Source organism: Pleurodeles waltl, chromosome 2_2 (assembly GCF_031143425.1).
Source record: "Pleurodeles waltl isolate 20211129_DDA chromosome 2_2, aPleWal1.hap1.20221129, whole genome shotgun sequence".
In the NCBI taxonomy this organism is placed as follows: Eukaryota; Metazoa; Chordata; class Amphibia; order Caudata; family Salamandridae; genus Pleurodeles; species Pleurodeles waltl.
The window spans coordinates 244,634,278-244,660,903 of record NC_090439.1 but is presented as its reverse complement, the minus strand read 5'-3'; positions in this window follow the sequence as shown (position 1 = coordinate 244,660,903).

Genomic DNA, 26,626 nt, shown 5'->3' with positions numbered 1-26,626 from the left:
TCCTTCCTTGAGGTGCCCTCTGCACGTTTAATGTAGCCAACCAGGGTCAAAGAGTTTGAACTAGGCTTGACAGATAGTGGGGCTTTGCATTTCATCAGCACAAGAGTAAAACATTACCAAAATAATGAAACAACATTACCTCAAGATCTTGAAAGCTAGGACTAAGAGAGGTGGGCCAGCCCAGGCTCCTTGGGGCTCTGTGGTATGGACAGGCCACCCTTGGTCTGGGCTTCACCTGGGTGCAGCTCGTGCACGTCCCACACAGTGGGTGAAGCGGAAACACTATATAGCTCAGTGAAGGGTCAGGTTTGTCCCTCTTCCACTCACTAAACATTGGCACTCATGGGCACATTGGATTCTGGGTCCTGGAGTCCCTGACAGCCACATCGATTTCCAATGCAGCGGAGGAAGCGGAAGTGCTTTATAGCACAGTGAGGGGTTGGGTTCCTCCCCCTTCTCTCAGAAAGTGTTGGCACTCACGGGTGCATAGGATCCTGGGATCTAGAGACCCTGAAAACCACAGCAATGTCTTGCGCAGGGGGTGAAGTGGACAGCCACAACATTGCTTAGCCCAAAATAACTCTATACTCATTTCATTGATACACAACATTTCTTGCACATAGTAGAATCAGTTCATAAGTGTAAAAAATAAATTTGAAGGACCTCAACAACCCTCCATAATATGAACACAGTGCTAATACTAAATAAGCTAACACTCAATATTTGTGCCCAGTTGCATCTTTGTGGTGATCCTGTCTTTCTGGGTAAGAGGCTATCAAACATTTAAAAACAATCAGATTCTAAGATTTTTTTTAAAAATTCTAAATTACGGCATCTATGCTATTTCAGGATTGTGTTTGTACTTGAATGGCCTACATCATGTCATGAAAGCACATTATACATTTTGCAGTGTAGACAACCCCACTGACTTGGCACAGCTAGTTTTGGTGAAAGTGCTTATACTGGTGCAGCAGAAAAACTTTTGTCAAAGCTGTAATGCCAGTTGCTGCCACATTTAGGCATGCACCAGGAATTATTTCAAATATTTCAGTAATAAACCCCAAAAGCAAGGGTGTGCTTCTGAAATATGTAAAACAATGGCCCTGGCCTAGCACAAGTGTAGGATGATCATTTCTGAAATATAAAACATTTGGCGGCTCTGACATGCCAGGGGTTTTTCTCCTTGCACATGGAGACCAGTCATCACGAAGGGCAGTCATAATTTTTGCTACCCATGTCTGTCATATTACCCATGACTGCCAGCCCCCATACAGGAAAAAATTGCTTCAACCAGGTCCACCATATATGGCGAGGGCCCTTCGGCACATTAAGCCTGGTGTTCCCATGAAGGGTGGGAATCATGGGTAATGGGTCATACAACTGAGCCAGTTGCAGCTACACTATTTAATATACTTCCTCAAAGAAACAGGGTCATGGTTTTTGTTTATAGAAAGGCCACAGCGCAGACATGTGCAGCGGGTGCACCGAAGGAAAGTCTGTCTGTGCCCATCCACACTCACTGTTCATCTGTATAGCTGAAAGCCCTTCAACAAAGAGTAGATAAGGTATGTCTTTATTCACTAGATACTAGTATCTTTTTAACTAAATGTTCAACCTGCAGATTTGTTATAAAGGAAGTTGGTCCTCCCAATAGCTTAAGCTTTAATGAATATAAGAAACAGCTCATGTTCTGTCTAAACAACAGATCACCCTCACGTCACAAATTAAATTTTTCTGCATTTATCTGTGAAAGACAACTGGCCGTGATGTTCCTCACAGAGACCTTCTGCATGAAGGTTCTCTTTCGTTCATGATTCAGGCCATACCGCAGGATACAATATTGCTAGGACTGACGACGGGACCGGCCCGGGGGCGATTTAGCCATTGTATATAAATATTCTATAAAAATGTACTCCTTCCCCACCAGATTGTGAAAGCATCACCTTCACGATAAATGTCACCACCACCTTTTGAGGACATTGATTTGCTGACTGCTGGGGTCCCCTTCTCGCTTCCTTCAAGCTCTCTCGAGGCAGTGGCCACTGTGGCCCTTAACCCAACTTCATCCTACTGGGAGACATGAATGTTCATTTTGACATCCCCAATGACTCAGTAGGCAGCAATTTAGTTAATGACTTAGCTATCTTTCAGCTTGCACAGCAGGTGCAAGGCCCTACGCACAACAAAAGACATCTCCTGTGTCCTGTCTATTCTAATATTCCAAATTTAGCAGTCTTAGATCCCCTGCCCAGCATCTGGTCTGATTACTACCTGATAACACTTACTCTGCCCAGAAAGGCTAATGATAGCAGACCAACACAAATAATAAAGACAGACCTGTATTGGTCCAAACTGCAACCCAAAAAATAGGAACTATTTCTCAGGAATGCCAGGCCAGTGGTCGGAAATGACATCAACTCTGCATCTCGGCAATTTACAAACTGGATCTCTACTTCCCTCTTCCAGAACATTCCCTTAAAAAAACTGAAGCATGAAAAGCAACAAAAAACATCCCCATAGTTCAACCCTCTTCTCTCACATTTAAAAAGGGAGAATACGAGAGGGGAAAGGGAATGAGAACATTTTATGATGCTGAAAGTAAAGCAAACTAAAGGAACATTACGAAGAAATATTATGATGAAATCAAGAATGCCAAAACCAGTTATTTTGCCTCTAGAATTGAGAAAAACATCTAATTTCCCCTGGGAGATGTTTCAAATAATTTAAACCCTTCACAGTTCCTGGGTATCCATCTCTCTTGAGTGTATTGGCCTCACTCCACTTGCTCCCAATGGAGCATAGAATAACATTCAAGGCCCACTGCATAGCTCGTAGGATGTACTACAAAAGAGGTCTCAACTGCCTCAATCCCTTTTACAGCCATATATCCCCCACATGGTGCTAAGGTTTGCAATTTTCAGTTCCCAGATTCGCAAAGCAAGGGCTGGCAGCAGGTCCCTTTCATGACTTGTTCTAAAGTTATGGAACTCCCTTCCAGTTAGGATTTGTAAGATCCAAAATAACGTTAGTTTCAGGAAGCACTTAAAAGCATGTCTGTTTGTTAAATAGACTACTTTGATGAGCAAGACAGACTGGATAACAGAATCATTGCTATTATTCAGGTGGTCTAGTGCTGGGAAGCCCCCAAGTAGCCATGCACTCTATAAGTCAAAAATAATAGAGTAGAATAGAACATAGATAGGCCCTTGCTCTGTCAAACCAAGCAAACCACAAAGGAACTACCTGGGTCTGTTTAGAGGGCTTCCAAGTACTTGGATGCAAAACAGCAAGCAACATTCAGGTATCAATGAGCAAGGCAAAAAAACACCCATGGTGCCACGGGGTAAAATCAGAACACTGGGTCCCTCAATCCTGGAAAAGATGTTCAGGATAGTAGGGATTCAGGTGAGTAAACTAGTTCTTCATATTAGCAGGGTGTCAAGATCTCCTCAAATATACAAATATATTTTGAATGTTTTGTAAGGTTTTGCTTTGCATTTTAAAGGACTATTCAGCCATGATTGCTAAGATTTTGATACATTTCCAAAATACATTACCATTCAAATGCAGCACAAAGGGGGTCTTTTTGTACTATCAACAGATAACAAGTTTATTGTGTACACTTCACCATCGATCAACATCACGAAACATCAACAAAACCCCCCATCGTCCCACGCTGCAAATGGGGCAGCTGGATTGCCACCCTCAAAGATACCAGACTCAGTCCTGCAGACACCCTCCAACACTACGTCCAAATCCTCTCCAACTGGCTATCAACCTCCACTGACACCATCGCCCCACTGAAGAACAGCACCAGTAACAGACCTTCCAAGTAAGCCACATGGTTCATCCCAGAACTTCAAACCCTCAGACGCTACTGCAGGAAATTAAAGTGACACTTGTGCACCAAAAAAACTCAGCAAACCTCGACTCCTTCAGGTCTGCCCGCAACACATACCACCACTGACTCAAGGAGATCAAAAAAGAAGTACTCACCACCCGCATCGAGGAAAATGCTAGAGAACTTTTCAGCATAGTCAGAGAATTCCAGTGCCCCTTCATCACTGAGAGCACAATCCATGCCTCCCAAGCCCTCTGTGACAAGCTATCATACTACTTCCACCACAAAATCTCTGACGTCTACAGCAACTTTGATCCACAGCCTGCTGACCTTCAACTAGCCTGCAACGCACCCTACCCCCACCGGCTCACCGAATGGAAGCAGCTCTCTACCAAAGACACCATCATGACTTCCATCCACTCCTGATCCCCCATCGACCCCTGCCTGCACCACTTCTACAACCTAGGTAAAGAAGCAATTGTAGCACCCCTCAAAGAAATCCTCAACACCTCCATCATCACAGCCACCATACCTGATGCCTGGAAACACGCCGAAGTCAAGCCCCTTCCGAAGAAACTCTCAACAGACCCTAGCAGTCCCAGTTTTGCGTGAAAAAGTTTACTGCTGGCTATCACCATTCCTCGATGCTGGCCGGGGGTCATATTTAATGGAATGACGGTAGCCGGCGGTAAGGCCCCGTTAGTGTCATGAAAAAGTACACTAGCAGGGTGGGGGAGGCATAGGGTGAACAAAAGGTTGTGTGTCAAAGCATAAAATTGCCTCTAGCAGACTAGCGTCATTTTGTGACATACAACCCCCATGGACATGACTCCTATCTTAGTAAGTACAGGAGTCATGCCCACCACCCCAATGGCCATGCCCAGGGAACATATGTCCCCTGTGCATGGCCACTGGGCCCGTGCCATGTAGGGGGGCCCAAGTTAGGTCCCCCTATGGCACTTTTAAATAACATTGAAAATACTTACCTGTACTTACCTGGAATGGGGTCCCCCCACCATCTGGTGTCCCTCTGGTGTGAGTGGGGGTGTCCCTGGGGCTAGGGAAGGGCACCTGTGGGCCCATTCATGGTACAGGTGGGCACACTGCTGATTGATGTGTCCTGGGACAGAGGTCTGGGGACGTTGTGTGGCTGCTGTGGTGTTAGATACTGAGGGGGGAGGCTCTGTGGTGGAGTGGGTGTGGGCTGGGGTATCTGACTGACCAGTGGTACGTGATGGGCCAGGGAGTTCATCCAAATCCAGAACTCCAGAGTTGCTGTCATCCCTGAGGTATCTTCTGGTAGGGGACTGGGTAGCCGTGGCACCTCCTCGCCGCTGAAGGTGGCTGGGGCAACAGGGGGGATGTAAGTAGTGTATTATGCTACATGACTGTGAAATATTCTGCATCTATAGCTTCCCCTGTGTTATTGCTGAACCCCTGCCACCTTTGTTTGTGTATGGTGATGTATTGTGGGATAGTTAGTTATCCATGCTGTGCATGCATTGGTGGTGGGTGTACATGCAGGGCTTAAAAGAATGTGCATGCTTAAAGGAATGTGCATGCAGTGGGTATGACATGCAGGGCTTGGCATTTGGGTTAGTTAATTGTGGTGGTGCACTGTGTGTGATGGAGCGGAGTGATGGGTTTCAGGGTGGGAGGTGGGGGTGGTATTCAGGTATTGGGGGGATAGGTAGTGTCCAGCCCTCTGGCAACTCCAGTGAGTCCCTCAGGATACAGGATTGCCAAGACTTGCTCCTCCCATGCTGTCAACTGTGAGGGAGGAGTTGGGGGTCCACTGTCAGTCTTCTGGATGGCGAGCTGGTGCTTTGCTGCTATGGAACGTACCTTCCCTCGTAGGTTGTTCCACCTCTTCCTGATGTCATCCCTTGTTCGTGGATGCTGTTCCATGGCATTCACCCTGTCCACGATCCTCCGCCATAGCTCCATCTTCCTTGCCGTGGATATCTGCTGGATCTGTGCTCCAAACAGCTGTGGCTCTACCCTGACTATTTCCTCAATCATGACCCGCAACTCCTCATCAGTGAAATAGGGGTGCCTTTGTGGGGACATGGGTGTTGTGTGGTGTGTGTTGTGCAGGAGGGGTTGAGTAATGCGGTGGACTGTGGGGTGTATGGTACGTGAAGGTTGAATGGGTGGTTGTGGGGTCTTTTCGTGTTAGCAAAGGATTGTGGTTGATGTGGGTGTGTGTTTTATAGTGCTGTTGGTGTGTGTGGGGTGTGTGTAATTGTGTCCGTTGTGGGTTTTTCATACTGGCCAATGTTGTCTTGTTTTGTCTTTGGGTTGTCTTATCCGCCCAGCGGTGTTCACCGCCAAAGTTTTACTGTAGTGAATGTCCATTATGGTGATTGGTGGGTCAATATTTGGAGAGCGTAGTGTTGGTGGTGTAATGGTATGGGTCATAGTACCAACAGTGTATCAAGTTCAGAGGGTCTGTCGGATTTGTGGTTGTGGCTGTTTTCTTTTGGTTTTGAGAGTATGTGTCATTATGTGGCGGAAGGATGGCCGCCTCAGCAGCAGTATTCTGGCAGCAGTCAGCACACCGGTATTCTGTATTTACTGCCAAGGTCATAATGAGGGCCATAATGTTTTGTAATTGAATTGTTATTTTTATGTAAACTAAGTATACATGTATTTTTTTTATAGTAGTAAATGTAAATAATGTAAAAAAATAAAATATACATTTTATATCACTGTATATATATATATATATATATATATATATATATATATATATATAAACATAAACACAAATATGTTTGTGTGGTTATATAAATATATACTTGTACATAGTATTAAATTATATTAATGGTACATAATAAAATATTTAAGATTTACTAAATACACACACATATATATATATATATATATATATATATATATATATATATATATATAGGTATGATTTTTACAATATCAGTGTGAAACAATATTTATTGAAATATTTTTGTACTTACCATTATGAGTATAGGAAAATTATATTTTTATTATGAACGTTTTTGACTGTGTATTTGTTTCGCACAAAACTGTTGGTTCCGATATTATGCCAGTGATCTGTTTTTTACACCCACTCTATGTACTCATGTGCCCACCGCATACAATTATTAAGTGATATGTTTTATTCATGCTACTTAACATTCTCTCATGCCATGCATGTGTATGTACACAAATAACAAATGTATGCCTTTAGCTGCAATTCAGGTTATGATTATTTTGCCCCTTCTGCTTTATGCATCAATAATAAGTTATATATAGTAATATGTTTGTGTAGCCATATTTCTTAACTGTGTATGTCTTTCTCCACAGCTTCAGTGATACTATCAACTATGGTATTCACTCTACATACCAATCATCTGATGCCATTATGGGCATCCTGTAGGAGCATTTCAGCATCTGTTGGTTAGGTAAGTCTCTGATCATAGTACAAGCACAACTATCTTCATTCATGTTTAACTCATTTTCATCTGCTGTTGTTTCTAACAATTGTCTATCCACTGACCAATTTCTCTGTGATAATCAAAAGCTTTTCGTATATTTAACTTTTTTCACATCCAATATTAGTGTCACCTAAAACAGGTCTAATCAGTTTCACTGCCACAGTTCTGAAATTTACTTGAATTGTTTACATCAGCTACATTTTCATCTACTACTGGATTTTCTTCTAGGACACAGGTTTATTAGCTGATTAACTGATATTTAGTGGTCCATCAACGAAGGAAGCATTCCCAGGAAGAGCAGGTAAGGCAATATCTATCTTGTTTGTGTGGACATGTATTAATCTACAACTAACAATGGATAAAATTCTAATGTTTCATAAATCTATGCTTAAATGTCATTATTTGCTTTTAAAGTAATCTATAACCTCTATGTTTTAGGCATAAACACAATCTATTATGCCAAACATACTAAATAGCTTTCCATTTTCTTTAGCTCCTGGAACTGATAGTATGCACAAGAGGATGATGTTGTGCAATCTAAGAGAAAAAACTATCCACTTCCTAGCTGTCATGTTCCGTGGCCACCACAGCTGAAGAGGAGGAGGATTGTTTGGCTCCACCAGACAGAACATCTCTAGAAAGGCTTAATAACTGGTCCGCAACCTGCTTCCTAGAGAGCCCCAATGGCATGCAAATCCCAGGAAACAGTTGTAAACTCATGGATGAATTTACTGGCAAAGCAGGACTCTCTTGAATACCACACTCATCATGAGGTCCTAGGTCTTAGGCAAGACTGAGAAACAGACCTTCGACTTGGAGAACATTGAGAAATGCATGAAAAAAGACATGATGAACTTTGAGCAGCAGGGTCAAGTCAGGAATTTCAGTCAATCGTGGTGTACCCACTTGCAAGGCCCATCCCACCCACACACCCTTCGAAGAACTTACCAGCAGGGCCCTTAAATACCCCTGCTCCAGTTCCACAACCTTAACTTATTCTGGGCCTTGTATTACAAATGTGCTGGACTCACAGTTATGAGACCCCCTCCTCTTGGGCATGGACAACAGACACCCTGCTTTGAACAATTACTGATGGACCCATCCTCACACAGGATACTGCAACTGTTTAAATCACCGATCCCACATGTATTGTTGTATTGGAAACATTTGGATTGTTAAACGTTTTAGAATAAATGCCACTGTTGCTCACCTTTCACATGTGTGTCATCTGTATCCATGAAGATGGCTGAAGGAAAAAAATGTAATGTAATATGCTAGACACAGTGGATCATTCAACAGTACCTCTTACAATAGCACACTCACATATATCTTCAAGCACCTCTACACACACAGAATAAAGTAAGAGTACAACCATTTTAGTCACGTAGTCTTGAAAATACTATGATAGTCGTGTACTTTTGAAAATATATGCTGCTGCACTTTGATTGGTTGACCGCAACTAATCGCAATGGGTCCGTGGATCCAAGAGCCTGAGCGCGGGATCTCATTGGGTGGCTGTAACTGGAGGAAAATGTTGCGGCTAACATTTTAGGAATGAGGGACTCACTCCCCTAGTGCTAGAAACATTTCAGAAAAAGAATATACGAGGGCAGGTTAGGGATACCCTTGCCACGCCCTGCTAATTCCCTCACATATTACATCACTCATGACATATTCTATGATAACATGTCTGCAACATCTGAAATAACATCATTCAAGACAACACAGTGCATTGGCATGGCAGGGGCATGATTATAGTCACTTACACACACATATATATATATATATATATATATATATATATATATATATATATATATATATATATATATAGGTGTGTGTATAGATGTGTGTGTGGGTGTGTGTGTATATATATATATATATATATATATATATATATGTACAGATAGGTAGATAGATAGATAGATAGATAGATAGATAGATAGATAGATAGATAGATAGATAGATAGATAGATAGATAGATAGATAGATAGATAGATAGATAGATAGATAGATAGATAGATAGATAGATAGATAACCTAGTGACGATTGCCACTAGGTAGTTATGGTTAGGACCTAGTTTCCATAGGCAGAGGGTTTTTTGTTTTGCCTATAACTTTAGGACCGCTTGACGAATCTTTACAAACTTTTCAAAACATATACGTTGCTAAGCTCAGCTTCTGTCTTGGATGTTTTGGGGTAATCCATCAAGTGGGGGCTGAGAAAAAGGGGGTCCCAAAATGCATTTTCCCAATTCACTTTTCCATAGGACCTTTAGACATGCCTACATCCCGAGCCGCTAAACAGAATTACACCAAATTTGGCACAAAGTAAGATTCTGTTCCACAGATCACACTTTATGTGGTTTGATGTGAATCTGTTCAGTAGTTTTGGAGTAATTTAAGGCCAAAAAATATAGATATTTAGGGACACGGATCCACGTACCACAGGAAGAATCTGATTGGTTGCTCACAACCTGAGAGAAATGTTGTGGCCACCATTTTGTTTTGTCTGTAAATGGTTCCTGGGGATGAAATATGGGGGGCAGTGGAGCTCATGGAGTCAGGGTACAGGTTCCCTGACCCCATGGGGGTGATATAGTTGTGGTGAAGGAACAAATAATTGGCTTGAAAAGCCAGAATTATTATTATTTTTTTTACATTTCCTAAGATCCGCGGATCCACCTGCTGGGCTTAGTGTTGCCCCATGTAAATCCACAGGTGGACACGCGGATTTCATGAAACATTTAAAAAAACAGTCCATATTCTGACAGAGACACTCTCACATTCAGTCTGACATCCAGTTAAACACTGTCATGCCCACTCTCACACCTACCGAGATGCTGTTACATCCACTGTCACATCTACACAGACACTCTCACTCTCAGAGAGATACTCCCACAGCAACCCTCACATCCCAGAAGTCACTGTCACACTCTCTCTCACACCCAGAGACTCTTACACTCAGTCTCACACTACATAGAAACTCTCGCATGTAGTCTAAAACCCAGCGACACACTCTGACACTCATCCTCACACCCAGACAGCTACTCTCACACCCATTCTGTCGTGCAGGCAGACACTGTCACACCAGTCTCACACCTTCAGAGATGTTGTTACGTCACCTATCACATCTACACAGACACTCTCACACCCACCCTCATATCCAGGCAGACACTGTCACACCCCCTCTCACACCCAGACAGAGACTCTCATGCTGAGTCTCACTTTAGCATAGACACTCTGACATATAGGCCCATATTTATACTTTTTTGCACCACATTTGCGTCATTTTTTGGCGCAAAAGCAGCGCAAACTCACAAAATACAATTTTATTTTGTAAGTTTGTGCCACTTTTACGTAAAAAAATGATGCAAATACGGTGCAAAAAAATATAAATATGGGCCATAGTGTCCAATCCAGAGACATACTCTCCATAGTGTCCAATCCAGAGACATACTCCCTCACACTCAGAAATTTTGACCCTAAGGGATACTGTTAGACACAGTCTCACAGCCAGATACACACTCTTACAGATATTTACAGATGGAGAGGAACATTCAGTGGTGAAGGATCTGGGGTAATATGTGGACACTGGTGCATTTAAAGGACTTAGGTTAGGAGTTCCCTGGTCACATATGTTTATATAAATGTGGCATATTGATGAAATCTGTTTAGAATGTTAAAACTTTTTATTTCCTTTTAGGAGCTCCACAGATGGATTCAAGGAGCGGATCGGCATTTGAAAACAAATAAGTATATAAACATAGATCTATGTGTATATTTTATATGGGTAATGGATTGGCTCTGAAAAGAGCCTTTGCGTTTATGATGTGTAGGTGATTGCCACATATGATAGAGAATGCAGTCTTTCAAGTTATGCAGGAACACCTTGTTGCCTTTCTCTGTTAGGTGAACTCCATCATTTCTGCATGAACCCTCCATATCAAATTGTAAGTTGTTGTGGTATATAGAGCTCATGTTATAATCCCTGAGGAATGCAGAAACAGTTTTATTAACATGTTTCCTGGATTTGCATATTTGTGAGTAGAACTGAGTTGACCAGTTCCTCTTCTGCCTTTGGCAAATATATGAAAAAACCAAGGCAGTGTGAAGGAAGAGCACCATTGATTTTCCAAATGTATCCTTCATTAATATTTCCAAACCAACTACTGTGACTGCACCCAGGTCATTGCCACTACAGTGTACAATCATAAGGTCTAGATGTTGGCAATCCTTAATAGTTTCAACAAAAGGGAGTAATTGATGCCCCTTTAACCCCCTCTGGCCAATCCAAGTAATATCCACATTAGACAAACCTAGGTTTCTGTCAATACCACTTCTTTTTACAGTCTATCTGGCCCAAAACACAAAGTTGTGTCCCAAAATCTACACCCCGAGCATCTTGGAGGTAATTTGGAGGAGCACACAGGAGATACCTACAGCTAAATGAGGATGGTTTAAAATGAATGTAGTTAAGATGAAGTGTAGCAGATACAGTGTGGAAGAACAGATTCAATTAGCTATTGTAGATATGTTTAGGGTGAAAGTAGATAATGAGGTTATGTGAATTGTAAGAATATGTTGGATTGGCTTTACAAAAATTCAAAAACAGTAAAAGTAGTTGTGAAATGTTCACTGTAAAAGATTCAACCAGACCTGCTAAAGATAGCTTGAATGTAAGCATGCTATAGTCAGAAACTGTTATGAATGTGTGATCTGCTGCAGCAGAATGTTGCAGACTGTATAACCATGGTAACAGAGCTACAGGAGCATGATGGGTAAGGGAATACAAAAAAAGACTAGACTGTGCCTTTGTTTTACAATATATAGAGGCAATCATGATTTTAAATGATTGTTTAATGTTATGATTTAGTTTTGTTTCATAAAGAAAGTGTTTATATGGATGTATATTTCTTTATAAAATAAAAAAAATAATTTCCAAACGTCCCTGTGGATCTGCAATCCACACACAAATTTACAAAGGTGGGCCGAGTTGAGCGCCCTGGTGGGTCCGCGGATCCGGTGCAACCCACACCCTATTGGCTAGTTTTGGAGGAGTACTGCAACGGGTTAACTAGAGAAACCAGTCACAAGTTGCAGAACATTTTAATAACATGCGCCTTCCTGACTGTCTGCACCTGGGGGCAGGGAGGAACTCCATCGCGGCAAGGGCAGGAGCCCTTTAAAAATCTGAATAGCGGGAGGCACTCCATCGCGGTAAGGGCAGGAGCCCTTTAAAAATCTGAATAGCGCTCCTGCTCGCGGGACGTGCCTTCCTGACTGTCTGCACCTGGGGGCAGGGAGGAACTCCATCGCGGTAAGGGCAGGAGCCCTTTAAAAATCTGAATAGCGCTCCCGCTCGCGGGACGCGGGCGGGCTCGCCCGGGCAAAGCCCGGGCCAAGGGCGGGCCCGTCCTGTGCCCGGAGGAGACCGGAGGAGGCTGGGCTGGGCCCCCCCTCTTTCATCTGCCACTGAGGTTCTCCCGGCCTTCAAGGAGAAGAGAAACGCCACCTTATCCGACAAGTTTAAAGAACTACCGTCTACTTTGGGCCGGACGGCGGCCCCCTTGGGAAGCCTTGGAACCTGCTTCTTCTGCTGGCAGGACTCAGCCTTAGGAATACCCGAGGATCCGCCATACGCTGGATATCCAAGTAGCAATTTTCTTTCTTTTATCATTTATCTCGTATATTTTGGCTTCACATTTGAGCAGACTGTTACTTGTTGGTAAAATGCCTTCTCTTTGTACTTCACCTTGGCTAGCTATTTAATTAATCTAGTGAGGGTGGCGCTATTCCGGCGCAGGTAACATAATCAACTAACATTTCTTTATACATCCTCACCCCCTATATTGCACCTAGAGTAACACCTTATTAAATATGGGGAAAAGGAAGCATTCAACATTGAGCCATCCCTCAAATTTAAAAGACAGTACATCTATACTAAAGTACATCTCTGGGGCCATGGGGATGATAGACAAACAAATTGCCAATGTTGAGGGGAAAATCCTGACATCCAAAGATCACACTGCACAATCTCCAACGAATGTTGTGATAATCGATGACTATACCCAATGTAATAACGAAGCCCTGAATAAAGAGCCTATAGATAAAAATGGCTGCATCCAAAATACTTCAGACTCAATATCCATATTGGATGACCTTTCACCTGCACCTAAACGCAGAAGAAAGCCACCCCTAGAGAAGGTAGATAATACCTCTAAAAAAAAATCTCCAAAGAACGATCTGGTATCCACACTTGATCAAAAGCCCTTAAAGAAACCATCTCGAAAGAAACTCCCGACCCATCCAGCTGATACAACCCGATCTCTTCTGGTAAACCTCTATGACCTGATAAATAGTATGAATTCAGCAATTGGGGCCACACTGGACTCCTTGTCGGAACGCTTAAAAGCAGTGGAGTGCAAAGTTGACACGGGCGTGGGTATTATAAAGTCCCTAAACATAGAGACATTACATGATACTAAACAAGACTTTAGGGTAATACAATCGACCCAAACCTCTGAGTGTAATTCTCAACCCTTCCCTCAGGATAGGGCCGACGAGTCACCCTTGATCCCAAAGATCCTGATTAACTCGCAGGCACCACCTATACCTCCAAGCACTAGTCATACACATTTGATCCACAAGCCTCCGCTTAGAGCACAATCACTCTCACAAGCATCAATTATTAATCAGGAATCAGCTACAACATTACTGAATATACCATCAATAATCAGGACAAAGCACCCCCAGACAGTCAAAGGAAGGACCCACTGCACTGGAATAAGACCTCCGAAGCCTACATATTTACCAAGCGACCTCCTACATCTTCCTCCGGAGGTAACACCTTAAGTTGTGGTCATGGCAAACATCCCTCCTATAGGCGATCAATATCGGGAACGTGGCCGGCATTGAGGAACAAGGCCCTGAATTGGATAGGAACACGCATGGGTCCTGGGATGGTGGGGGCCCTTTTTGATGACATAAAAATGGCCAGAAGAGTCAAGCGGATAGGAAATAGGGAGAAAGTAGTGGAAGGAGACTGTGTGGTCCTTTCATTCAAGACCCCTGATCTGGTGCATAGCATTATCCATAAACTAGGCACCAGGCAAGTTACCTGTCAAGGAATCTCTCTACTACCCCTGGGGTTCTTTTACCCAAGACCCCAGGGGGGTGTTTCAAGGAATTTGCAATCCATAAACAATCATGTATTAAATGCCCCGGACCCTACTCCCCTTAGTAATAGATTTCAACCACTTAACACGTTAGAAGATCTGGATTGACTAACCAGGACTAAGAGAGTCTCCTCACATGAGGAGGCACTGATTGTAAAAATAGAAAAGTCTACCAAGAATAGGGGAGATGCATACCGCGAAACAGAACTTGACCGGAACATCGCAGACACCCATTCGACTCCGGGAAACCTTCCTTTTTCAATAACCTACACTCTAGATGATGGATTATCCACATCAAGTACAGAGAAGGAATGCCTTCAACCCCTCCAACACATGAAAACAGCTATACTCTATTGGAATGTGGCAGGCCTAACCATTAAGATCAGCAACGAGATCTGGGTGAATTTTATTGAGGAGTTTCCCTGTATATGTCTCCAGGAGACCTGGACATTAAACCCTGCCCATATAAATGGCTATAAAACTTTTCATACACCAGCTGTGCAGACCAACCATGGCAGGCCAAAAGAGGCTTATGTACATATATTTCTAACAAAGCGTGGCTACACAACCCAAAAATGCAAATTACGAAACCCTATTATCAACTGATAGAGTCTAACTTCGATCAGAATATGCACTTAGTACTCATTAACTTTTATAATAATGCACTGCCAAGGGAAGCTCCTAAAATTCTAACAGAGATGAGTGAGGATTTAGAGAGAATATGTGCAAATAACAGACGCGAGTCCCTCATCATATGAGGAGGTGATTTTAATGTACACCTTTGTAAGGAACCCATGGGAAGGGTCTGTGGCTGGGATACTGAAGATATTGGCATAGGGCCGCACTTTTCACATACCACTCAAGGAGAAGCAATGAATCTAGTGGCCCAAAAATACAACTTGTCTTTTGTAAATGATTTATTTTCAAAAGAGCTACAGTTTAAACCAACTTTCAATGGAAGGGGTGCTAAGACAGTGATTGATTATATTCTAATGTCAACTCATTTTGCACATTACTTTATTAATTACACAATTCACGATATTGCAATAAGTGACCATTTTCCTCAAAGCCTGGAACTGTTACTAACTCCTGCCCTAGAGGTTAAAGCTGAAAAGGTGACAATACCAAATGATATTGAACTATCTCCGGGTAATGGCTATACATTAAGATGGTCTCGGATTGATTCACAGGCATTATTGAAACACATATTAAGTGAACATAACCAAGCGTTCACTGATTGCCTTGGCGAAGATACGGCCTCAGGAAAACGCATAAGTGCTTTCCTACAGATAACGCAAGCCGTGAAAGAAACTCTTTTGATCAGGACGGGAGGGGCGGGGGAAAAAGAAAGGAAACTGGCTGGTTTAACCATGACTGAACGAAAGCCCATACAAGACTTAAAAAAGCTCTAAGTGCCCCTATAAGATGCCCGATCAAAATACGTACCTGTAGACAGGCATACAAAATAGCCTTACAAAAGAGGAGACTTGCTTTGAGAGGCGAGTTATGGGATAATCTACATAGAGCTAGTCTTACGAAAGACAATGTCCTCTTCTGGAAAATAATAAATACACCCGTCCTAGGTAACAGTGAAACTCCCAGAATGGAAATTGCAATCTCGGAGGACGACTGGATTACGTACTTCTCAAAGATATATTGCCAATTTAATAACCAAACCCTGGACCCTTTAATGGCCTCGGACTCCCAGGGAGCCCTACACCCAGAACTATCACCTCAGTTCACTCTAGAGGAGGTAGTGGAAGCCATAAACACTAGTAAAGCTGGGAAAGCGCCGGGGCCTGATGGCGTCCCAACTGACCTATACAAAGCTAACATCCATTTATGGGGCCCTCTATTGACGCAGGTATTGAGGGCTTTCTGTTCACATGGCCCCCCACCGACCTGGCGCAACTCCATTATCATACCCATATACAAAAAAGGCGATTGCCTCAACCCAGCCTGTTATAGGCCTATTTCTCTCCTTGATACATCAGCCAAATTAGCGGGGAGAATAATCTTAAATAGACTCCAAACATGGGCGGAGGAAAATAATATTTTATCCCCAGTGCAGTACGGATTCCGTACAGGACTAGGCACTGTAGAACAGGCTTTGAATTTAACCATCTTAGTGGGGAAGTATATGGAGATTAGAGAGGGTAATCTGCACCTGGCCTTTATAGATCTATCGTCAGCATTTGACTGCGTCCTGCATGAGAAGTTATGGGGCATCCTAACAAGAATGGGGGTCGAACCAACAATAGTCTATTTTATAAGGGATTTGTATACAGGCTGTACAGCAAGAGTAAGGTAAGGCACGAGAGGGGAATGTACCAGGTCCTTTGGAATACACAGAGGGGTGCGTCAAGGTTGAGTTCTTGCTCCACTTCTATTTTCATTATACATAAACAATTTAGAAAGAGAACTGTCAGGCAAATGCAAAGACCTTCCTCAAATAGGTAATCGCCCCGTCCCTATACTTCTTTATGCAGATGATACAGTACTCATGGCCAGGACACCGCTAGCCCTCCAGAAACTTCTAACTATCTGTACAAATTATATGGCAGACCTGGGACTCACAATTAACCGCTCAAAAACTTTTATAATGAACTGCGGTAGGAAACTGAGCAAGTCCCATAATTTTACTATTCACGAGGACAAGGTGAAGACAGCCCCTACCTTTTCATATCTGGGCATAATGCTCGACAAACAGGCCACTTGGGTACACTGCGTGAAGTTAAAAAAAGATCAGCTTATTAAAACAACGGCAGCCTTGAAGATCTTTTCCAAAAAGATAGGGGGGATTACCCCGACAAACATGGTGAAGATCTACAAGGCCAAGTGTATCCCGGAGGCCACTTATGGAGCATGTATTTGGGGGTATACTAACTGTAATGCGATTCAGACAGTGGAAAACGACTTCCTTAGACATTTGTTAATGATACCAAATAGCACATCATCATACATTAGTCACACAGAACTTGGGGTCCACTACGTGATCGATTTGATAAAAATCCAGCCATTATTATTATGGCACAAGGTGTGGACCAGTGAACATACTGGACTAAACAAGGCCATTTTATCTGATTGCACAAGGCTAACATACTCGCTCAGAGTTCCCTGGTTGAACTATGTCATGACTTTTTTTTTTTAAATGGGTTACAAAGATTATTACTTAAAACCACAATCGCTGGAAAAAATAACCAGGAGAGAACTGAGGGCCTTGTCACTGAAGTATTTGGAAGATCAGAGATGGGAAGAGGAATCAAAAAAATCCACTGTAATGTTTAACCAACTAATTTTGTCTACGGATACCATTCAGCCTTATCTAGTAAGCGTGGTAAACCCCGACATCGTTTTGTTCTTACAAAACTCCGTCTAGACATCTTCCACCGGCTAGTAACTTTCCCGACCATGAATGATTGGAGTACAATTTTAAGAGCCTGTCCTTGTGACGCGAAGGCCCCCCAATCCACAATGCACGTGGTCCTTTTCTGCAAATTTTATAACTCACAAAGAAAACGGTTTTTACTGCCTCTTTTAAGATCGATTAATTTGCGTCGGAGCCGCAACGCGTATTTTAGCTTACAGCTTTTATCCTCAATTGAAATGTGTGGAATTTTAGCAAACTTTCTATGATCAGTATTGACTGTAAGGAAGTCTATGGGAGTTTTGGACTAATTTTATTGCAGTGTTTGGAATTTTTCTACCTTATGGGAAACACAAAAGAGAAAACAAAAACTGTATGGATATTTGACTTGGTATTGGTGTAAATTCATTAGGGGTTTATATATCTGTATTGAATGAATCTAGAATGTGCTTGTACTTCCCCTTCTTTTATTATTTATTTCTTTTACACATATTTATTTATTATCAAATGTGTTATTATTTGATACTTTTATGGCTGGTTGAAAGCCGAATAAAGTCTGTTTTGATTTTGATTTGAACATGAAAGGGAGATTGTGATTGGTGTAGTGATTGAGTAACCCTGAAAGCAAAGTTGAAGAGGTTGCCATTACTGGTTGCCTGCTATGAGAGTGGACTTCTTGTGGTTGTTTTTTCTTTACATTTTCCAGTGAGAAGACATTTTTATTGATACTCAAAGAGAAGCATACAGTACAATAAAGACAATCATCAAGCATGTGTAGTGAAATATATTTTATTATTCAAACTATTAGTAAATGAATAAATTAATATTTGGTGAAAGAAAGTGAGGAGTGTGTTCACAAAATGCTATAACAGAAATACTATGCTTGTGATTTATGTAAAGAAATTATACAAGTAAATCAATATAGAAGAAAGGTATTTAGCTGAACTAGGCTAAAGGGATTCATGGATATTTCTAGTTTCTTTCAGTATAATAAATTGATCCCTGGTGTATGTTGAAGCTGCATATGGAGAATGTACTGATGACCTATTTAATGATTAAAAATGTTCTATTGAGGTTTGCAAATGTAATGTGTAGGTCTATACTGAAATGGGTGTGTATATAAGCAAAGTGGAATTCATGCAGAGAGTCAGAGATGTATTCTGAGATAATAGAGGTTATTTCACTATCAGTTAGACATGGATATGAGTGAAGTATATTACTTGAAAAGCTAGGAAAAATGATTTGTTGAGAACACCTTGAAGTGATTCTTTGCTTTAAAAAGTGAAAGAGTCAGATATACTCTATGGAGGCTGTAGAAGAGGTTCCTGTGTCTACAGAAGAGAAAGAAAAAAGTGTTGTTAAGTTTTATTTTCTCAAACCTGCACTTGCTATGTTAAAGTACAGTGTCTCTAATGTACACTATCAAGCAGATACAAAATTATACAAATATAACGGGAGACTCATACTCAGATATATAAACAAGCAGCTGTATCTTGATGTGCATATAGAGACTTTAGATATATAGGCTGCAGTAAGAGATGTATTTAGGATGTAATATAGCGAATGTAATATGTATGTTTCTATATTGATAATATAGATAATTATTTTTATAAATGGTGGTTTAAATATGGTTTAGGCTACACAGTTTTATTTTTAAGTTCACTTGGTATTAGAATATGTGTTTCAGTAGGTTTATAAAGTGTGTTATGAGAAAACTCGTCCTTTCAGTGAGATGCATGTACAGTATAGAACACAGTGTATTCTTATTAAAAGATTAAGGGGGTCATTCCAACCTCGGCGGTAAAAGGCGCTTACTGCCGTTCAGAAGACCGCCATAACACCGCCGCGGCCGCGGTAAACCGCCACGGTCATTCTGACCCACAACAGGCAAACCGCCAAAGTACAGACATCCACAAAAGTCCGCCACACCAAAGGGCAGCGGGAAACTGGCGATGACCAAAACTCCACCGTCACGCCAACAGAAATACGCCCACACTATCACGACACACGAATCCACGCGGCGGTCTTTCAACCGCGGTATTCCATTGGCGGTACACACCGCCGCGCTCAAAATACACACACACTTACAAAACGCAACCACATTGGACAATTCAAAATACACACACCTGAGACACATACACACACCACTCCCACACACCCAATTAAATATAAAACACACACCCACATCACCCACAAACCTCCACTCCTAGAGATTCGTGAACACGCACCGAGAAAAGACATCCGAGCACCCAGACGCCCAATTCACTGTCACCCAGCAATATTTGCACACACTTCACACAACACAACAATACACATCACCACACTTAGCACCACACAATCACCCCACACATCACCCACACCACCCCATGGCACCGCAAAGACACCCCAGGTTCTCTGATGATGAACTCAGGGTCATGGTGGAGGAAATTGTATGAGTAGAGCCACAGCTGTTCGGGGCACAGGTGCAGCACACCACCATTGCCAGGAAGATGGAGCTATGGAGCAGAATAGTCGACAGGGTCAACGCTGTGGGACAGCACCCAAGAAATCGGGACGACATCAGGAAGAGGTGGAACGACCTACGGGGGAAGGTGCGTTCCATGGTATCCAGGCACAACATCGTGGTGCAGAAGACTGGCGGCGGACCCCCACCTCCTCCCCCAGAATTTACAACATGGGAGGATCAAGTCTTGAACATCCTGCATCCTGAGGGCCTCGCAGGAGTAGGCGGAGGAATGGACTCTGGTAAGGCAAATCTTAACTACTTCTCCCCCCTACCCCACCTGCATGCCAACTCATACCCCCACCCTCACCCTCACCGCCATCACATCCTACTCCTTGCAACTGTCTCACCATCACAACCCACCCATCCCAACACCTAGCCCTGCATGCGTCCACAAAGCATGGACACCCATCACCTAAGCATGCCCACTGCACATACACATACAAACCCCCCCCAACCACCATCACTACAGCCCCCACAAAGGAATGCCAGCCTTGGGGTACATGGGCACCCACCCATTGCACGCTATGACATACACAGAAGCAAGAACCATGCTTTTATACCCCTGCAGGACCCGAACGCCACGTCACCGCGCAGGAGGGTCCACAAATGTCCCCTCCACCCCCAGAAGAGGCCCACAGTGAGGACAGCAGCTCTGTCTCACTGGATCTAGATGACCAGCCCGGTCCATCGGGGACCTTGGGACAGTTGGTTCCCCTCACACAGCCACAGGCCACAGTAGACCTTCCCCCCTCTGGGAACACCAGAACAGCACCCACCCAGCGGGCCCATACCTCTGTCGACAGGACACGTCAATCAGCGGTGTGTCCACCACTACAGGGAACCCAGGCTAACCCACCACCCCAACAACAACAGGGACCTGAGGGCAGTGGTAGTGGGCACACGGTCCAGGGGACAGAGGCCCAGGGAAACAGGGGAACTGGGAGGGCTGCTGTGCGACGGGGGGGACAGGCCCAGGGAACCCACTCTCCACGAGGCTCTCTCCTCCATCATGGGAGCATACCACCGCTCCCAGGAGACGATGGCGACGGTCCTGGCTAGGTTTCAGGAGATCCAGCTTCTGCAGGAGGAACAGTATATGGGGTTCAGGGAGGAACTAAGAAACATCAGTTCCGCCATGGGTACCATCGTAGTGGCCCTGAATGAGGTAGTCACGACATTGCGGAACACTGTGGCACCTCAAAGGGCCCCTGACACTAGCATGCACCAAGAACTGCCTACCACCTCCGCCGGCGCTAGTGGACAGGAGGCCCCGACACAAGACCAACAGGCCACCAGAACCCCACCCCCTGCAGAAGGAGAACCACCCCGCAAGCGGGCCCTGAGATCCAGGAAGAAGACAGAGTAAGATGTCAAGACCCCCGCTAGCAAAGGATACCGCCCTGATTGTCATCCCACTGTCCCACATTGTCACCCTGTCCAACCTTAAACTGCCCCTGCTCGACTTCCCACAGGCATTTGGACAATGCACCTGTGAAACTGATAGTCTGGACTCTGCCATGGACAATCCTCCACCATCACCTCTCACCGATTTGCAACCACCCATCCAATTTAGAGCACTTGAATAAAAACACTTATTGCACAAAACAATCTGGAGTCTGGCTGTGATTTAGAACAAATGTATTAGACATGACCGTGCCAAAATGTTCATTCACATTGTGATGGTAACAAACCGCTGTCACACAGCTGTAGTCCATGGGGAAACAAAGCAGATGTCACGCAGTGGGGCCCACAGCTCTGAAAACGGAAGGGAAAGTCACAACACAGTTACCATACACTGGGGGAAAAAGTCAGACAGTAGAGAGGTAGGAGTCATTAAGTAAATGTAATATGCCGGTGTCTACTCTTACCTGTGTGTCACTGAAAATACTGCTGTATTACTGTGTTCCTGTTCTCTATGTCGTCCTCTTCGGCTTCCTCCTCTTCACTCTCCACAGGCTCCACAGCTGCGACAACACCACCATCTGGACCATCCTCCTGCAGAAAAGGCACCTGGCGGCGCAAAGCCAGGTTGTGAAGCATACAGCAGGCCACAATGATCTGGCACACCTTCTTTGGTGAGTACATTAGGGATCCACCTGTCATATGGAGGCACCTGAACCTGGCCTTCAGGAGGCCAAAGGTTTGCTCGATCACCCTCCTAGTCTGCCCATGGGCCTCATTGTACCGTTCCTCTGCCCTTGTCCTGGGATTCCTCACTGGGGTCAGTAGCCAGGACAGGTTGGGGTAACCAGAGTCCCCTAATAGCCACACCCGGTGCCTCTGGAGTTGACCCATCACATACGGGATGCTGCTATTCCGCAGGATGTAGGCGTCATGCACTGACCCAGGGAACTTGGCATTAACATGGGAGATGTACTGGTCAGCCAAACACACCATCTGTACATTCATGGATAGATAACTCTTCCGGTTCCTGTACACCTGTTCACTCCTGCTGGGGGGGACCAAAGCAACATGTGTCCCATCAATGGCACCTATGATGTTGGGGATATGCCCAAGGGAATAGAAATCACCCTTCACTGTAGGCAAATCCCCCACCTCAGGGAAAACGATGTAGCTCCGCATGTGTTTCAGCAGGGCAGACAACACTCTGGACAACACCTTGGAAAACATAGGCTGGGACATCCCTGATGATATGGCCACTGTTGTTTGAAATGACCCACTTGCTAAGAAATGGAGTACTGACAGCATCTGCACTAGAGGGGGGATCCCTGTGGGTTGGCGGATGGGTGACATCAGGTCTGGCTCCAGCTGGGCACACAGTTACTGTATAGTGGCTCGGTCAAGCCTGTATGTCAGTATGACATGTCGTTCCTCCATTGTTGACAGGTCCACCAGCGGTCTGTACACGGGAAGATTCCTCCATCTCCTCGCATGTCCCAGCGGGCGGTGCCTAGGAAGGACAACAGCGAGCACAGAGTAAAGCAACCCACAGGTACGTAACCACTGCTTGCATATAGCACGATTCCCAATGCATTGAATGGCTTGTATGAGTGTTGGTGCATGGCCTAGGTATGTGTGACGCAGTTGGTAATTAGGCCATGTGGGCCCTTGAAATGGCGGCTGCCTGACCTGTGAAGTGCGACAATGCGCTGGCGTGGCACACCACGCGGTAGGCGGTCGAAGACCGCGGCGCTAAGCTGCATTGGTTAACATGGCATTTTCTATCTGCTTAATCACTCGATACCTGATCTTCGACAGGAGAGGACCTACACTGCAAGTGCTGCTGTGACCTCGGTCTGGAAGAGACAATGGCTCATGCGACTGGGGAAAGGGCCCCTGCCTTCACTGCGGAGGAGTTGGAGAAACTTGTGGATGGGATCCTCCCCCAGTATGCGCTACTCTATGGTCCTCCAGACCAACAGGTAAGTACACTGGGACCATGCTTAGTGGGCAATGCCTGGGTTGAGTCGAGTGGATGAAAGATGGTTCCGAGGGGAGCGATTGAGGCATGCATCAAATGACAGATGAGAGCATGTGCCACATGGCAAGGGTGGGGATGGGGGGCCACTCACATCGAGCATGCCGAAGGTGATGACAATTTTTCTCTCCCTGTACATGTCACATAGGTCAGCGCCCACCAGAAAGTCGCGATTTGGCGTGCTATCGCCAAGGACGTCCGGACCCTGGGGGTCCACAACAGACGGGGCACCCACTGCCGGAAGAGGTGGGAGGACATCCGACGCGGGAGCAGGAAGACGGCGGAGGCTCTGCTGGGGATGGCCTCCCAACGTAGGAGGGGTGCCAGTCATCAATTGACCCCCCTGATGTCCCGGATCCTGGCGGTGGCCTACCCCGATTTGGATGGGCGCGTGAGGACATCACAGCAGACACAAGGGGGTGAGTACAAATACATTCTGCTGACTTTGCGCGCAGTGGAGGTGTCTGGGTGGGGGAGGAGGGCTGTGGGTATCCCTAGGCCAGGGCGATTTCTGTAGGCTAGGCCGCTCCATAAGGCATGGCCCTGTGCCCCCGCCCCCCACCTCTGTAGGGTGCCAAGTACAGGTATCCATGGCCCTGTGTCATCTATGTGTGCAGTTGTCGTCCATAGGCTTGTAGGCCATGTCCCACGGATTGCGTAGTGGACCCCAAGTGCGCGGCGTAGTGCAGGGGGCTTCTGTGTCTGTCTTGTCCTCAAACGGTAGCGGTAATCCATGCACTCAACATGTCTTTATTTCTCCTCCCCCCCTTTTTTGTGGTCTTCCTGTTCATGTGTGCATTAGCATCATCAGGCGGAGGAGAAGTGGCATCGGAGCACGAGGGAGCTGCATCTCACATGGCCATGCCGGGCCATGCAACTGACTCGGATTTCACCAGTGAGACGGAGGGCAAGAGGAGCTCCACAGCGGGGACTCGTGCTGATGTCAGTGACAGCGACTCGTCCTCTGAAGGGAGCTCCCTTGTGGTGGCGGCAACATCCGTGCCCCCCGCAACAACAGGTACAGCCGCCACCCAGCGCACCAGCACCGCCCTTCCAGCAGCCCCTCAGCGTTTGCCCCGTGCCCGCTCACCCAGGAAAGTGGGCATCTCATCCGCCCAGGCACCTCAGGCCCTGCCCCTGTCACCCCTGCTGCCCTCAGTGAGGAGGTCATTGACCTCCTAAGGACCATCCTTGTTGGGCAGTCTACCCTTTTGAATGCTATCCAGGGTGTACAAAGAGAGGTGCACCAGAGTAATGCATACCTGGAGGGCATTCATTCGGGTCAGGCTGCCCATCAGCGATCGTTCAACGCTCTGGCCTCAGCACTGACGGCAGCAATTGTCCCTGTCTCTAGCCTCCCCCCTCCAACTTCCTCCACCCAGACCCAATCCCCTGTACCTCTGCCTATCCCAGACACACCTACAGACCAGCCTGCACACACCTCAACACCCAAGGGAAGCTCATCCAGACATAAGCACCACACATCACACAAGCATTCACACAAGCAACATCCACATGCAGACATACCAACACCCACTGCCTCCACTGTGTCCCCCTCCTCCTCGTCTCCCTCCTCCCTCCCTGTGACGTCTCCACTCACACTTGCATGCACAACATCTTCAGCCACTACGTCCATCACCAGCACACCCACCAGAACACTCCGCACACGTGCAGTCACCACCCCCACTACCATTTACACGTCCCCTGTGTCCTCTCCAAGTGTGTCTGTCACCCCCTCCTCCAAACTACACAAACGCAGGCAGCCACCCACCCAACAGCCATCCACCTCACGACAGCCTCCAGCCCAAGCACCTGCACCCAAAGACACCAGACTTCACACTTCTACAACCACATCCTCTTCCTCCACTCCCATACCCACTACACCTACCCGTCCCTCTCTTTCCAAATTGCTTTTCCTTTCCAAACTTGACCTCTTTCCTACAACTCCCCCACCCCGTCCATCTCATAAGACTCCAATCAGCACCTCAGCCACCACAAAACCGGGACCAGTGAAGACTGTTGTCCATGGACTGTGGAGTCCCCCACCCTCAAGGGCATCCAGTTCAGCTAGGAGCCAAGGCACGGCCAGCCCACCACTGGAAAAGCATCCTAAGATTGCCAGTGCCGGGCGCGAGCGACCAAAGACCCCAGGGACCAAAATCCCTACATTGGCTCCGTCAGGAAGTGAGGTGCCACCTGGCACACCGCCAAAGGTGGGAAAGGGCCACAAGCGTGCAGGGAAGGGTGGGAAGGGCAGCACGCCCGACAAGTCCGGCAGCAGGCCAGCTGGCCAGGAGGGCCCCACCAGCCCCATCCCAGGTGTGCAGGAGGACACACACAGGACCGGTACTGCAGCCCAGGAGGGCCCCGCCAGCCACAGCCCAGCTGCCCAGGAGTGCCCCGCCAGCCACAGCCCAGCTGCCCAGGAGGGCCCCGCCAGCCACAGCCCAGCTGGGCAATGAAGGACCGCCAGCCACAGCCCAGCTGGGCAATGAAGGACCGCCAACTCAAGCACCGCTGAACATGGCAAGGACTGCCAAGGCAAGCACCGCTGAACAGGGCAAGGACCGCCAAGGCAAGCACCGCTGAACAGGGCAAGGACCGCTGAACAGGGCAAGGACCGCTGAACAGGGCAAGAACCGCCAAGGCAAGCACCGCAGAACAGGGCAAGGACCGCCAAGGCAAGCACCGCTGAACAGGGCAAGCACCGCTGAACAGGGCAAGGAAAGCTGAACAGGGCAAGGACCACCAAGGCAAGCACCGCTGAACAGGGCAAGGACCGCCAAGCAAGCACTGCTGAACAGGACAAGAACCGCTGAACTGGGCCCTTCATCTCAAGCA